Raw genomic sequence first — 16,865 nt, 5'->3', positions numbered from 1 at the left:
CACGGCTACTAAATATCGGGAGCAATAGGATACACGATACTGGCCCTTGACATTCCTTTGTAACCGAGCTAGGAATCCTTGCTGGTCATTTGCTCGACGCTTATCACCGATATCTGCATAAACGTTTCGCAACATCCTTTCATTCCCTCCTTTCCTCCAATATTTAAGTGTCCACTAATTCCGTATTTATCCTTAAAAGTCGCGCCATTTTATCGGATTGTCGCGCGAGATCTGAATTAAATGGGGCGCTCGATCGCGGCTGAACGTAAGAACTTATACAAGGCGCGTTGATGCTTGTAACGGTATCGACAGCTACAGATTCTCTTATCCAAGAATTCTCTCTTCTGAACGTAATTTAAGATTTAAGAGGGAAATCGGAAGTACGACCGGGGGAGGAGAGAGGAGAGCGAAGAGGGGGAGGAGGAATAAGCAGGATTCCCCGGCGAATCCGGCGATAAATGCCCGATGTGCGTACGATCCCTCCGATTTCATGGCCCACTTACGGTCATAAAATAATCCTCCGGGCATCCGACGATCGATTCTGGATGCGTTATCTCGCGCTTACGCCGCGAGAGTTTTGTGTCCGTCGATTTATTCCTCGGTCCCGAGAAGCAGATGTAAAGTGGAACGCGCGATATCTCGAGCACGACTATCGCTTCCCGTCCTGGACAAACTGGATATCCAGTTTCCAGCATTTCTTGCTTCTCCGCTCTTTCGAGACCCTCTAATCCCGTCTTCCTCTCCCTCTTTCTCTCTTTATGATTTATATTTTTTTTTTGCTACCATAAATTATTTAAGTAATTATAATACTTGAACGATATATCGAAATGTTTTATATATTTATCTATTAAAAAAATAATTATTTTTTACTAAAAATGTTTTATTAAATGTTTTACGTCTTTGTACCGGAGTTTTAAAATATCAAGTTTATAATATTTTAAATTAATGTACGTAATGATATAAAATGGATTATTAATTGTTGGCGAAAATTAGCGTGAGCAATTAGTTTTAATTAAAATAATAATAAATGAAAAATACTAAATTATGTAAATTACAAGTTACGTACCTCATGATTGCTTCGTTGTCATCCCGGGCTTCCTCCTTCATCCTTCTCTTGTTGATGTTTCGGCTGCTTCACACTCACTCGCGAAAACACAATCAATCGTAAGCACTAAAATACAATCGCACGATACTTTATACGGCACTCCCGTCAATCACATGCGATGTGCACTTTATTATTATGTAATTAATCAAGATCGTATTAATTAATTATGTCACATCGCAACATGTCATTTCACGTTAATACTGTGCACAAGTTGAATTAATGAGATTAATCGTCCGAAAATAGGTTATCAAAATTTAATATTGCGTGTATATTTCATAACACAAATCCTGCGAAATCGATATATTTTTATTTATTTCGAAGGAATAAGTCACATGAAATAACTTCGATTAAATGCGAAATATGTACGACACGTCGACACGTATAATCGTTAATTGCTAATTGTAATTAGCAAATGATCGCATTTAGCATCTCGTATTATCGCAGTTATACGTCGCGAAAAGTAACGCGACATAATAATACGGAGCGTCTCTCCCCCTACCTACTCGTTCGAATCTCGCCAAACGAATGATAATAGAGTGATCGCCCGTGTAAACAATAGCGCGTGTGACGCCGCAGAATACGAGCGTCACACTCTATTTACATTACAATAATACCGTGACGATTATTTCTTTGCCACCACGAAATATTTAACGTTTTACGCAATTATATTTAAAAAAAATACTCTATTACAATATATCTAATATTATTCTTATAGTTTGGATTCAAATGTATTTCGCATTGTGCTTCGGATTATTTGCTGATTTACATAGATGTAATTTGTCTGTCCCATTTTCAGATTAAGAAAGAATAATATATGAATCGTAAAAATAGAGTAATTAAAGCCATGCTACATCAATCATTTATTAACGATTAAATTAAAATTTAAAGAAAATAAAATATTCACGTGTGAATTTATTTTGTAGTTTGTTAAATATTTTGTTAATTGCTAACTGTAATAAGCAAATGATCACGATAATTATTTACATTACAATAATACTGTGTGACAATTTCATTGCCGCCACGAAATATTTTTAACGTTCATACTATATAATTATATTAGTATTCTATTATAAAAAAAATATGTTTATTTAATATAATATAATATTTGGACTTTTTTTGTTGCGAATATATTTCGTACCGTGCTTTGAATTTTTCGCTCATTTAGATATAATTTGCCTCATTTTCGGATCAAGAAAGTACAATAATACACGAATCGTACAAGGCAGAAGAAAGAAAAAATAAAATTAGCAAATACAATTATTCTCTCGCATAAATCTATTTAGTAGTATGTTAAATATTGCGTAGTGACGATAAATATACGATGAATTTCCGATATGTTCGATTCTAGTATAGTATTTTATATGTATACAGATCGTGACCTTGTCCTTGACGCGGCGAGGCTCAAGTGCGCGAGCGTTCTGTGTGTCGTCGCATTAATTCTCGAAACAAAATCGCGACAAGTACTACGCAAGATGTTGAATATAATCATTTTCTATAAATATAACAATTATCTATTAACAATTAACGATAATAATGATAATAAGACTCGATCTTTGTGCCGTGATATTCATTTTGAACATATTACTTCTTATTGAACGTATTCCGACTTTAAAGGAATAAATCATGCAATAAATAATCATTGCCTCGAGGCAATCTAATTCGAATAATATGTTCAAAATATGTAGTACATATCTGCGTATTGAATTTTAATTACATATTCTCGAAAAATTCATTACATCTATTTTTATGAATTTTTATGAATCGAAATTTTAATTCTATTTGAATTCGCGATTTTAAAAAAATAAATCGCCGATACCAATTTCAGACTTTTCATTGAATATCACGTCATAAAGATCGAATCTTATTAAACATTGTGACGCGATTAATAAAGTTCAAATGCGGTTTTAATTATATAATAATAAAGTGTGTGCCACACGAGTGCTCGGGAGTGTCGTGCAAAATATCGCGCGTTGTATTCTGTTAATTAGTGCACGCGTGATTCGATTCGAATCGTGTTAATTCGCGAGGAAATACAGTATGAGTGCCATAAGAAAGCAACCAAAAAAGATGAACAAGAGAAGAGGAGAAGGCCTGGGGAAGCATCGGGTGATGGCGGAACAACTACAAGGTATAAGTCATTAATAACTTATTTAGCTTATTATTAATTATTTTTGAAAAACTAATTGCTCGCTTATTCCTGTGATAATAATTATAAATTTAAAATTATTTTTTACATATATAATATGTTTAAAATTTATATAATTACAATTAAATTATACATAAAATAAGAAATATTATAAATAAAATAGGTTTTTTATTTATTATATTTTGTAAAAATTAATAATTTTTTTCTTGGTAAATATATAGTATAATTACGTGCAATAATTATATTTCAAAATATTAATTATTTCGCATAAGGTGCTCTATTATTACTTTGAATATTTCTGTTTACAGATCAACATTTGTATTACAACTCTGCGCATCCACTGGTGAGTCAAATTATGTCTTATCTTACAATTTCGAGATAATTGAAATTTATGAAATTATATTGTTTATAATAATAATAGTATTACTATTACTATTATTGTTATTATTATTATATCGCTGCATAAACTCATGAACGTGAACGACACGTATGTGCGAACAAACGCTCGTATCTCTTGGATTGCAAAGAGGATGAAGGGGAATTTCTGCAGAGGGGGGACAGAAAGGGAGCGAGCGCGAGGTCGAGAGAGCTCTGGTTTCGCCAGCCCGGAGCTACCTCGAGTGAGTGTCCGAAGAAACGGTCAAGAACGTAATATACCTATATAATACTATAAGTATTAGGCTAGTTCTCTGTCCCATAAAGTTCGATGCATACTCGATAATTGCGTCGGGAAGGCATCGCGTCGTAGCGTACGTATTACTCGCAATTATAATCTTACTCGGTCGAAAGGATTTTGAAATCTCGTCGAGCGATTTTTGCGATTTTTTACTCCCGACTGCTGCCAACCTACGGTTGGCAAAAGACGGAGGGCGTATGCGTTTCACCGAGCTCGGATCGGTTGTTACCACTTTTCTCGATAACAATAACATAATTCGGTGTCATCTTTTGCACATCAGTTTTTTATTAACCAAGGATGGTTTAGAACATATAATTATCATTCTTCATTCTATTAATAAAAATCGGAAAAACAATATTATTTCGTCTATACGTGCTCTCATTGGCTGCGAGCGGAACTAAGAAGCAAAAATGATTCACCAATAAGATTCGTTCTACGCATTCGTATAGGGAAATATAGTAACTTGAGTTGGAGACATGTCGAAGTAGCAGGAATAATAATTGATATAACCCTATATGTCAAATTATTATTATTGTTGACAATTATCAATAAATTGTTGTCAATAGTAATAATAATTATTGTGTTGATTAAAATGTTATTTATTGTTCAAAATTAAGTATAGTTTTAAAACTTCTTGCTTTTAAAAAAAGTTTGTTATAAAAATCAAGATTAATAAAATTTTTATGATCAACTATTTATTATACTATAGGTTTATTATACTATAGAGAAGTATTTATCCTTTATCCTATGATTCCTCTATTATTTATATTCATTATGTTACATCAATTTTGAAATAAATTTCGAACTAAATAACCTTATAAAAATTTCTATATAATTCAATCTCGAAAAATTTTTGCATCCCACTCTGCGTCTCACGCAATAAGCTCTCCACAGTTGCTTCCCATTGTTAGATATTGTACGTTGAAAAATCGAGAAAGTCTTAAAAAAGAAGCAATTGAAACGTATTTAATATTTTCGAAAAGATGTTTGGAAATAAATTTTGAAGTAATGTATCTAATCATTCTTTTAAAAATCGAGGAATAAACTTATTTTAATGGATATAGAGAGATAAGTGAGTCTTCAAGAAATGAATCTTTTTTAAGTTCCTAAGGTATTTATTTTTAAATAAATAAATTATCGTAAATTATAATTATTTTAGTACAGAAATGAAAAAGATGTTAAAAGAACAATGATAAAATTTTCAATCCAAAAAATTTTGAAACAATAACTTATTTGTTAGAACAATTATTCTAGCTATTAATTAAGTGGACATACATAAAGCTTGCTTGCTTACAAAAGCTCTGATAATTAATTTATTAAAGTAAATATAGTAACAAAATATTTTTTTTAAATATTATATAATTAGGATTCCTTATCATGATTTGATGAAATAGCCGGCTACGATAAGTGTTGCTTCGTCTTTGGTTATCGCGATAGCAAAAAAACGATAGCATATTATTGCTAGTGTTTATTGGTCTCATCTCTCAATCGGTTAGCTAGTTAACGACGCCTAATTAACGGCGTGCAATTAAAGCGATCCCAAAGTCCTGTTCTTCCTGTTCCAGGACGCGTGAGAATCCTTGGGCGACGCCCTTCTTGTCGAGCGATTTTGTTGAATCTCGCGGAAACCACGACGCGGTTTTAATTGGGAAAAAAAGCGTCAGTGGCTGGTTTCTCACCGATTCGCTCGAGAATTATACGACAGCGGCCAGAGTTTCGCGTATTCTCGGATTATTAATCGTTTCTGGATTAAGAACAGATACCGTGAGTACCGGTTTCGGAGAAAAGAGACCGAGAAGAGGAATTTGCGGCGGCATCGACCGATTTTTCCCTCATCTCGCTATAACGGCCAGTGATTTTTTCCGCTCGTTCGACTCGTTTTACCAATGAAACGATCGTATTAACACAGATATACGTATCTCTCGCATATGGATTTCCATTTTTAAAATTTATTTTTTAATGATCTTTTAATCGGTTCGGTGCTAAATCTGTCTAATTGAAATTTATTTTTTCATAAAACGAGATAAGTAAGGCAATTAATGATGACTCTATCAGATGTTACCCTTCTCTTCGAGGAAAGGCAAAGGTTGCGTTTCCGCACGCTTTATCGCGATTTTGGTTAACAATATGCGTGCCGCGAAAAGTTGCGGGCATTAGCGATCGGTTTTGACCAAGTTTTCACCCGCGGCTACGAAAGCGAACAAAGGAGAAACAAGACAATGGGTCGATTAAAGATACTTACACACGGCCGTTTCAACATCGAGTTGCTTTTTTACAACAGCATCCAAGGAAATCTTAAAAATTTTTTAAATATATATGATAAATAAAATTAATATATATGATAAAAATAAATTTTACGAGAGAAAGAGAGACACATAATATTTAATATACAAGTATAAAGAGATTTTGGGAGAAATTAAAATAACATTAATAATAGAGATCTCTCTGGAGCATCATCATGAAAATGTAGTAATCAGAATGCATGGGAAGAGGAATATTTCTCGTCGGCATAATGTTTGTCCGCGAGTAAAAGACGTTGGTGTCTTACGGAATGGTAAATGTGACGGGACTTGTTGAGGAAGAAAAAGGCGGTGGTATCTTAAAATGTCTTCGGAGACGATGTGACGAGCACGTCGAGCCTTCTTCCTGTCGCCGGTCGACAAGTTAAATATAGATGGCCGGCTCGTTTCCGCGGCCGTACAACAATTTCTTAGTGTGAATGGAGGTTTCGTGCGTTCAACGGAACGTTCGTATACGACTGAAGCTCCATTCATTTTTCTGTGAAAGGATTTGTCGCGTTTGTACCGAGAAATGTCTTCTTATCTATTTACGAACAGATATGTCACGAGGTATACGTTATTAATCGATTTTGGAGAAGATGATGCTCGCAATTGAAAGTATGCAAATATAGTCCGCAAAATGGACCGCAAATGGACTGCAACAAATGGTTCTGACGGAAGAAAAATTTCTCTCATGCTAAAAAGTGCTTTATATTTTATTACAGCTGTGATAAACATAATTCACCGTTTAATTATATTCTTATTTCATTAGTACAAATTCTTTTCCAAGATTAAACGTCGCCAAAATAAATCTCTTTCGTCAGAATTATATTAAAAAATAAAAAGTTGAGATTTTAAAATAAAATAAAAAATCTAGGAATAAAAACTTCTAGGATATTTTTCTTAGAAATTTAAAATTAATGCAAATTTATTTTATTGATCATAAATAATGGATAACATTTATTTGGTTTTTAAAACGTGCGCGTTATCGAATTTGCATTTCTCTCTCTCCTCCGCGGAAATAAATATGCCTGTGAATTAAGGCCGAGCGCAAGACTTGATTTTACCATTATTTCTTACGTCAGGAACGGCGAATTTTCGTGGCGAGCGTTGACGCGTGTCGGGCGATTGAAATGCGCGGTGTCGCACCTCGGTTCCAGTACACGACGAGAAATTCTTAAACGGCCGCAAAGCGAGCGCGCTGTCGCCGCCCAGGAATGTGTATATGGAAACGTTACGTTACCACCTCCGTCCTTTATTGTCCTACATGGTGACTGGCAGCGGGTCCGCTTTTAGATATATGGACTGTCGGCCTTACCTACGCGACATACGCGATAGCTCGCGTGTGCGCCCCGCGGATCCGCGCGAGTGTGGAAAGATAGATGAGCGCGCGCGTGTACGTGTGTTGGGTGACGCGTGACACGTGTTAATCGTGCCCGCTCCGGAGCTCTATCAACCCTTTCTTCTGCACCTTTCCCTCCCCGCTGATGCCCGAGCGTGCCAACTACATATATATACATGTACATATATAAGGTGTTTCAAGAGGAGTGACTCAGTGTTCTTGGGCATAATTGTCATTTTAAATAAAAATGTTTATATAAACATGTGTCATATATTCTGGATGATTATAAAGATACGGCGTGGTCGTCCTATTTTAAACTTGTAATAAAGTTGAAGATTTAAAATAAATAAAAATTATGATTAAAAATAAAATTTATTAATTTTTTTTATTTTTATTAAATTTATTTATTTTATATTTTATTTATTTTATATATTATTTTATTTTTATTAAATTTATTTATTTATTTTATTTTATTTTTTTAAATTTGTTACATGTACAGTTATGTCCTAAAATACTGACCATTCTTCCTGAAACACCTTGTATCGACATGATGGCGGATCTTGCACACACACAGCATGCGGTTGCTTGAAATCGAAAACGCGCGTCTGCATCGGAAATAAAGGTATTGTCTCCGACGTGAGAGAACAAACGCTCATATTTTATAGCACATTTTATACGGATGATAATTAATGGAAAATACATATAGCGTCTCGCAAATACCAATCATTTCAGGTGCTCGAAATAGATAGACACTCACGTGACAGATAACGGCATTTGGTAAATCCACTTGCGTTTTTTTTTCTCCTTCATGCGCTTAACCGCTCGCCCAAGTTGTAGAATTTATAAGTCGAGGAATGAATCAGTATGATTTCAGTGTCGCCGCTTGCGAAATGCGTCGATAGCGATTTGATACCCGGTGACTAGTTCAAACATGAATAGTTGACTGTTTTTCTTTTTGCTGTACGACTTACCGAAGTGTCGCCGACTCGTGCCGCGTAAATAAGCCACAGCGAGGGCTGGCCCGATCGAAACGATAGAAAATCAAAGCACGTCTCGTATGACACACATGTTGCAACCGATGGAATGCAGGTATCATACTTTGCCGCCGTCGACATTTCTTTTGTGAAAATCGTCAGAGAAACGCCGACTGTCATCGACCAACTATGCACGTACGGCCAACGTGTGTGTCTACCACGTGTATTAATACGTCAAAAAGAGAAGAAAGGATTCAGAGACGTCTCCTGTTGACGATTTTACGAATGATTTCATCCATTTTGGATCTCGCAAGAAATATGATGCGTTAACATGGACTTTGGATTCGCCTTTAAATTGCATTTAAATTCGAAGCGCGCAAAAATATGTCTGAGAAAGTTTCTACTTTCGCGAGATCCGTAATGAAACTGGCCAGGTATGCGCATAGCTCTGCGGTCCCAATGATTGACGGTTTGGAGAAATCGGAGAGATACGCGGTTCTCGTTATCGGCCGGTTGACACTTGGCGAGGCATTGATCATCGCCTCCTTCGTATCCTTCCACGTCCTTCGACGTAACTTACAACGCAAAAAAGGAAGGAAGTGTCAGAAAGAAAGTTTGCTTATGGCTCTATCGTTCTATCATCTTGACGACTGATCTGTCGATATCGTAATCACGGTGCAACAACAATACAATACAGATTGAGATTATGTCTTTTTCAAAGCTCCGCTCGTGAAGCGAGGCGATTTCGATCGAGCCGCGATAAAGCAATGATAGAGCTCGGACGTACGTAAGACCGCCCACGCGATTCTGCTCTCGACGTGATATCTCGCGTCAGTTGCCAAGTTGGCTACCGAGTTGGCTCGAGAAGTGCAATTCGCGAGTCGGAACCCCATCAACGATGTTAAGCCTAGTTGACGATCTTATTAATCGACACCGTTCCCGAATCTTCAATTATTTTATTATGATATCATCGCACCGTTTGTCAAACGCACGAGACTGTTATGAAAGTAACATACGCGGAACACGCGATCGCGCGATCGAGGACTATTAAATATTGTTAAAGGCTGAAACTCGCATAACCAGATGTGGACACAAATATAGTTTCACTCTCTTTATATACCTATTACTAGAGAAAGTTTGCAACGTTCTGCCGTAGCAAAAATAACGACCGATATATTTCGAGAATGTAACAAAAATTATGAACTGTAAGAAATTACATAAATCAAAATCACCCAGTCGTAAAATTTAAATTCTCTCTCTGCATTTGATACGAAATTAAAATAAATATTTTTACGTATATTCCTTACACAATTTTTAGTCTTTTACTATGTTATACGCATAATACCGCAGTCTCAAAACTGCTTTAATTGAGGATACGCTTGACTTAATAAATTAATATTTCCGCGGAATGCGCGCGTATTATTTTTTTCGACGTTTAATACGCTGCTATAAATAATCACGTAGTGTTTAGCGCAGCGAACAAGTTCTGAGATTTCGCTGGAACGAGATCTCAATCGTGTGTCCCCGTTTCATTAGCGTCTCGAGCAAGGGGCAACCTACGCTTACGATTCGCTCCGGCGAAACCGCGGAAATAGGAAGCACGTGTTCCGCACGAGTAACGTTCGCGTATTAAGTATTAATGCGCGCTGTCACAATCGCACACGTCGCCTCTATTTATTCACGCTGCATTCTATCATAATTATACTCGTAATCACATACATGTGATATATCCTTAATTTTTTTTTTTAACGATACAATTAATCAACCGTGTAAAAAAGAGAATTTATTATCTCGGTTTTTCCAGTTTCCATAAGAAAATATCGCATACGATATATTTAACATCAAAGTATATGAACGTTAAAAAGTCGGTCCTTGTACCGCATGAACGGTGAATTGGTCGCGTGTACGCGCACGAGCGCGAGTAGAGGCGTGTGTACACGCGTGATCTCGTATGCAAACGGCGTTCTAGGTTAGCGCGTGTCCCCTCCCCTCCCCTCCTCGCTCTCACGTCCATTAAGACTTGACACCTTCCCTCTATCAAGGTTTTCGAGAAATACGTCTTTATTTTGAGGGATATAACTATTATACTTCTTGTATAATTAGTAAGCGTAATATGAATATTAATCCTCCCCCCTTATACTTTGGAACCATTACACATACAGGGTGAATCTGATAAAAAATTTATTGCATTTTTCTCGAAAACAGATTTTTTTTTTATTATCATAACAAGTATTTACTACTAAATTAGATTATGCTTTTTTCCCGCAAAAGATCTAACTTAGAAATTGTTTGAAATATCGCCGAAATCTGACAGATATTTCCAAAATATTCAGAACCAGCTGGATGTTAAGGTGAATAAATCGACCTAAAAATATCGAGATAATAAAAATTTTTCCATTATATGGGCAATTAGCTTTTTGGCATCGTAACGAAAAAAATAAACGGTAATGTAAACGTTACTTTTATGCAAGTTTTTGCGTAAATCCTGTCGTCATCGTTTTCCCCCTCCCGGGGGAAGCGACGTGCACGGAAAAACTGGTAGCTTCCTGACGCGAATGCTTTACAACTCTATCTGTTTCAAAGCACGTTTTTGTCGAGCGCGAAGAAAGAAATCGTTGCGATTGACTGAAGCTACCGGATGTCGACGTTAATCCGAACGGACAGACGAATCAATTTATTCGACACGATGAACGACAATCTTCGTTTTAAATGATTAGTTACATATTACGATGTGTGTGAATGTCACAAATAATACTGAATATGAAAAATATTTCCGCCTATAAAATAGTCAATTCTTATTAATTTTCATATAAAAAAAGAATATGATATTTAAAACTCTTAGTTAACTATATCGTTTTCATGATATAGCTTTTTTTAGAATTTACAAAAATATTCAATTTCGCATCTCATGCTTGCTGATTAATATTGGAATATGACAAGAAATGCACTTCAGAAGTAGAATATAAACGAAAAGAAAAACGTTCAAATGAATACAAGACATTTATATTCCTTTAACGTAAAAAATACAATATTTCATAATTTATTCTACTTGTAATATTTTTGTTTTTCAAAATATATTAACTACAATAAATAAGAATTTTGTGTTAAATTTGTATTAGATTTTCTCACAACATTTACTAAATTAAATATTTTATTTTGCTTGCAAAAGAGGTAAATACTATTTCTTGAAAGGTAAAGCTAATAAAAATATTATGGTATCATATTTTTTTTTTCACGCTTTATTTTTAGTGAAAATTGACTAATTTTATAAAGGAAAAAAATTTTATTTTTTTATATATACTACAATATCGAAGTTTAATACATTTGTCTTCCGGATCATGACGGCTCGTTAATCAGAGTGCGAGGCAATGTACATCTCGAAAAATGAGCATCCGAGCCTCGCAAAGTGGGGGATAACTTTGTTATCTGAATCCTAGGACCACCCTATTCGCAGACGCGCGTCGAAAAGTGCGTCGACATGCAAATTCCTGACGGTAGCCAACAATGAGCTCCCTCCGCGGCGAGCATAGCGTGGGGGGTTTTTTCAGAGGGAACGGGGGGTTTCGCTCGCGCGAGGAGCGAAAAGGGCGGCAAACACCCTTTTCAAGACACACACATACACACACGCGCGTCGACTGAAAAGAGCGAAGGTGAGGCGTCCCGTTCTATCCTCCTTCCTCCTGTTTTGCTCTCTCTCTCTCTCTCTCTCTCTCTCTCTCTCGCCCGGCGGATCATCTGCATATCTAAATAATCGGACGTAGCCATGTGTCGTGGCGCGACAAGGAGGGCGAGTCCTGCGATGGAAAAGGACGCGTATGGCCGTGTGTGCGCGCCCGTCTCGTCCGGTAGTCCCTGTTTTGCATTGCAAATACCATCCGCGGTCCCCGGGGTTCCTTGAACCAGATCCGATTGGCTCAGTCAGTACCGCGAATCTAGATCCATCTCTCTTCGTTGGACCTTTAATCCAGCGGACGCGCTTCATTGATTGTCGATTGAAAACCGCCACCTAACCACCGCCGCCCATTTCTCCTATCCGTTCGCCCTCTCTTTTTTCCCTGCGTTATCGCGTTCAGCCTCGCATTCTATCCGAGCACGTACGTGTAGATCCGTACTCTCGGTCGCGGAAAATCATTTCCATCCCTTTCCAGCCCATTGTAGGCCGGGACATGCTCGTCCTCGGCAGCTGCACCGCTTCGGGAATATATTAATGCGCGCTTGATAAATGGCAGCGCGAAAGAAAGTTGGACGGAAAGTTAACGCGCGCGCGCGCCTCGGGCAGATTGGGATGGATGGTTCTGTGAACGCATCGTTAGATAGCAAAAGCCGATACGTCGTTCTCGCCTATCGACAGAGTCGTTGGACATCTGTTTGTGCATTTTGTCGCGCGTGCCGCGAAGAGGGACTCGGCGACGAGACACGCATTACGATGTTCTCGTCGGACCTCAACATCCGCCATAATACTTTGCGCTGTCAAAGGTACAAATAGAATTGAAATTTTTGCTAAATTTCTTTACTAGGGTCTTCGATTGCCTGAAAATTTACATGAACCTTTCTATCGGCCGACAATTAAGAATTATAATATTTTTAAGCCTGGGAAACAATATGTTGTCCTTGGAAAAAAGTCATAAAATGGCATTTTATAAAAGTACATGAAATTTCTCTTAAAAAAAAATGTATTTCTTCAACTAACTTTGCTATAGTTTCACGATAAGTAACTGTAAAAATATATCCAAAATGAGCGATGAAAAGATTGTTAGTTTTTGCATTGATGATTTTCTTCATATGACATATATATATAATGATAAAAATTTTAAATAAATGAACAGACGAAAAAAGAATAGAGCTTCTCCTCCTGCACCTTCACCCCAAAATATCTAATCAAACCAAATATATAATTATCAGTTCATTAATCAGTTTTCTAATATGCAAAATAGAGAATCGATAGGTTCTTCGACTTTAAATTGTCATAACTATTAATTGTAAACCGAAAGAAAGTTTCATGCAAATTTTGAACCAAATCAAAGACCTTAATATAGGAATTTACCAAATCTTTGAGAAAAACGAGAAATTTAAAACACGATTCGAAGGGAAAAAAAGTTCAAGGATTTTTAATTAGCTCGAGTCATTATGGGATCATTCTTCGTCGTCACAAATTGTAAAATTATTGAAAAATGACAAAGATGCTAGATGTTGGGAGACGGTTATGGCGATATTAGCTAATGACCGAAACAGGACCGAGTGCATTGTGTGCGTTATCATAAATCTTGTCCAATTTCCATCGCACTTTTAATCCCACGGAAGCAGACATCGATCGTCAAACGTCGCTCCAGTTCTATTTCACTCTTCTCCAAGAGCCACCCCGTGCGCAACGAGGAGCCGTTGTAATCGGCACACGCGCCAATTGGCAGCTGCCATTTCTATAATGAATCGGCAAGTCGAGATGTCCTCGCTGATTTATCGGCTGATTAGCATACCGAACAAAATCCGTGGGGTTGCGTGCATTCGTTTGCCCTCGTGCGTCATTGAATCGAGTTGAATCGCACAAGGAGCGTCGACTTTTTGTGCACGATATATCTCGTCGAAAATTATATTCGCAAAATTTTTTAGTCATGACTTGTTAAATAATGTCAAAATTTAAGTCGTCGTGCATTTTTATGAAAAAATAAAGCACAAATTTTTTCGAAATTTTTAAAAGATTTATTTATTGAGATTATTAGATCCCTTTTAGCGTACGAAAGAATTGGACGCGTAAATTTATCGATAAGATATAGAATAATATCTATAATAAAACTGAAATGCGACTAGTATTTCCATCGTTGTCGGCGACGCGAAAAATTCCGTTATCGACTACGATTGATATCGACTCTGGTTCGAATCCGATTCAGAGAGATCGAAATGCTGGCCTTATCGCGTACATTTCATGCTACGACCGACCGGACTTGCGTCGTCTCGAGGTGCAAGCCAGAATTTTATGTGGGCAACCGCCTCCTCGCAGTGTAACCTGCCCGAGAACAGGACGCGCGAAATATCGCGCCGCAGGTAGAGATCAGGTTGACTTACGACTCGCCTGCGTTATTAATAGCTCAGATTTTACTGGCGAGACGATCGTCAAGGCGGTATCGCTTACGCGATCTAGTTGAGCGATCTGTCAATCGCGTCACATGTGACTTCCGTCACCAGAAATTAAATCTTGCAATAAAATAAAAAGTAGTAAGAGTAAAAGTATTCTTATATAAGTATTCTTATATAAGCGCGTAAATAATTTTAATAAATAAAATATTTCACTAATTAGTGAAACTTTCAGCAATTATGAAGAGATGAAATAAATAAAAGCACATCGCACCTGTGACTTAATCACGAATTCTCTCCATCGTATTATTATTAAATTGATAGCCACGTTTCCACAGTGCACGAAGATAATTTATTCACGGAGATAACTCAACTTCCGGAAGAATGCGAGGTATTCCGTTTGCATCGCATTGCGCTGCGCGAGGCGAGTGGCAGGGTGCGTCTCGTCTTGCATTGTGAACGGTCGCAGGTGGACAGGGCTTGACTTATCGTCGGTGCGAACGAACGAGCGCCGGTCTTTGAGTCGAACAGGTGAACCTGATCGCGGAAAGTGACCCGGCTGGAGTGACCCGATGGTCACAGCTGATGCAACCACAAAAGCCGTGTCAGCGCGTCAGATCCAGGTGCTTGTGTACGTCGGGGTCGATCGCCTCGGTCGATTGTCATTATGCCGCGGCCAGGGACGAGCTATAGATTATTGCGTCGCTTTATGACAGGCCAAGACTTCACGGGTTTATGCCCCATGTTGGAGTAACCGATCGGGTATTATCGCATCCGCGGCTGACGAAGCAATCGCGACCTCGTCTCGCAAACTCGTAAAGTTTCCCGATTATTACGAGCAATATAGAACAATATAAATGCAAATGGCGGGCGCGCATCGCACTAAAGACCATATCGGGTTCGTTTATCGATTTGTATTAATCCGGCCGCAATTAGGCTCGCCGATGGGCGCCCGATAACATCTAAAGTTACTTAGCGCTCGAACGCCGGCGATTCGCGAGTTTGTTACTGTGCTCCAGATAAAACCTAATAAAGCAAATTAGATTTACAGCCGTGGGGATTGATAACCTTTTGCGCCGCGTACGATATTATTTATTCGAAGGATATCACGGCCAAAGTGGATGCGATAGAATCAAGAGTAAAACGCGAAAAAGCGCCGAGATGCATATCGAGCAAGTTAGATATAATTTGGACTCTCGAGATAATGATTAGAGATTTCCAAAGTGACATTAAACATATATAGTCTCGAATTGTTTACAAATTTTGCAAGCGTATTTGGAATATCGATAGACAACATCACTTTCTATAAATACTATTTGTGATAAATAACTCGCCTCTCTGAATTTCTCCGCTTCATAAGTGTGAAGAAAGAAATTCAAAATAGCGCAAGATGGTGATGTCATCACAACACTCAGAACCTGTTATCTATTCTACTAAGTCGCCAGATGGATACGTGACATTGTAACAGTGATATCTTGGGAAGAAGGCTGAAGTTTCCATATTCATAGGAATGCTTGTTAGTGTTAGTCTATCAAAAAAAAAAAACGCAGACATTTTTCAAGAGCTGTCTAGCCTTATCCTTATATCTTTGTGATCTCAGAATAAGTCTTTTGATGAAGTAATCATTGTAATAACTGCACGTATCTCTTTTCTTTAAGACGCGCAAGAATATCTAACGTTTTCGGTTTCGATAAGTTTCGTGATAAAAGAAATAAATAGGAAAGAAAGCGCGTGCAACGCAATCAAAACGCAGAAATTCGATGCGACCACCCACGCCGCGCTTTATTCGGGCCCCGGGGAGCCCGACGGAAAAGGGAACTCGCCTGAATCGCAAACCGTGGCTGACCCTGAGCGAGTTTCCAGGGATCGAACGAACGCGAGAGGGATCTCCTCGGACGAAGAGCTGCGGTATCAACGCTCGAACGATATCAACACCGTCACATCATATGCACCGGCTATATCAATATTATGCTTAGTCGTTTCTTGGTAAAATGTTCCCCACCAAAAGAAACTGTTGCGTCTGCAACAGCAGAGACTGGATACCGCTGACGACGAAGACGTCGAACGAGTGGGTATTATTCAGGAAATCTTCAGCAAAGATTCCTCCTCGAGATTGAAAGCGGCATTGTTATCCTCGATGATTAATTTTTTTACGTTAAATCGAATAATATTTTATCGCCTCCAATATAAAAGAGGATCTCATTCATTTAATGAAGATGGATCTCTGTTCATTCAACGTGATGCGTTCTTTAAGATTGTTGAAAAAAAAAGTAC

General features: G+C 37.7%; 1 long non-coding RNA gene across 1 annotated transcript in view; it reads left to right on the top strand.

The window, feature by feature from the left end:
* The first annotated feature begins 3,557 nt into the window (after nucleotides 1-3,557).
* LOC145974875 (uncharacterized) overlaps nucleotides 3,558-16,865 on the top strand; it is a 49,296-nt gene continuing 35,988 nt past the window's right edge. Inside the window, exon 1 of the long non-coding RNA XR_014439832.1 lies at nucleotides 3,558-3,594. This is a non-coding gene — a long non-coding RNA (uncharacterized LOC145974875). The remainder of the gene's footprint in view (nucleotides 3,595-16,865) is intronic.

Source organism: Camponotus vicinus, unplaced genomic scaffold (genome assembly GCF_025532165.1).
Source record: "Camponotus vicinus isolate PSW18456_S1 unplaced genomic scaffold, iyCamVici1.0 SCAF_7, whole genome shotgun sequence".
In the NCBI taxonomy this organism is placed as follows: domain Eukaryota; kingdom Metazoa; phylum Arthropoda; class Insecta; order Hymenoptera; family Formicidae; genus Camponotus; species Camponotus vicinus.
The sequence above is the reverse complement of the archived record's forward strand: the minus strand, read 5'-3'. Positions and strand labels throughout refer to the sequence as shown.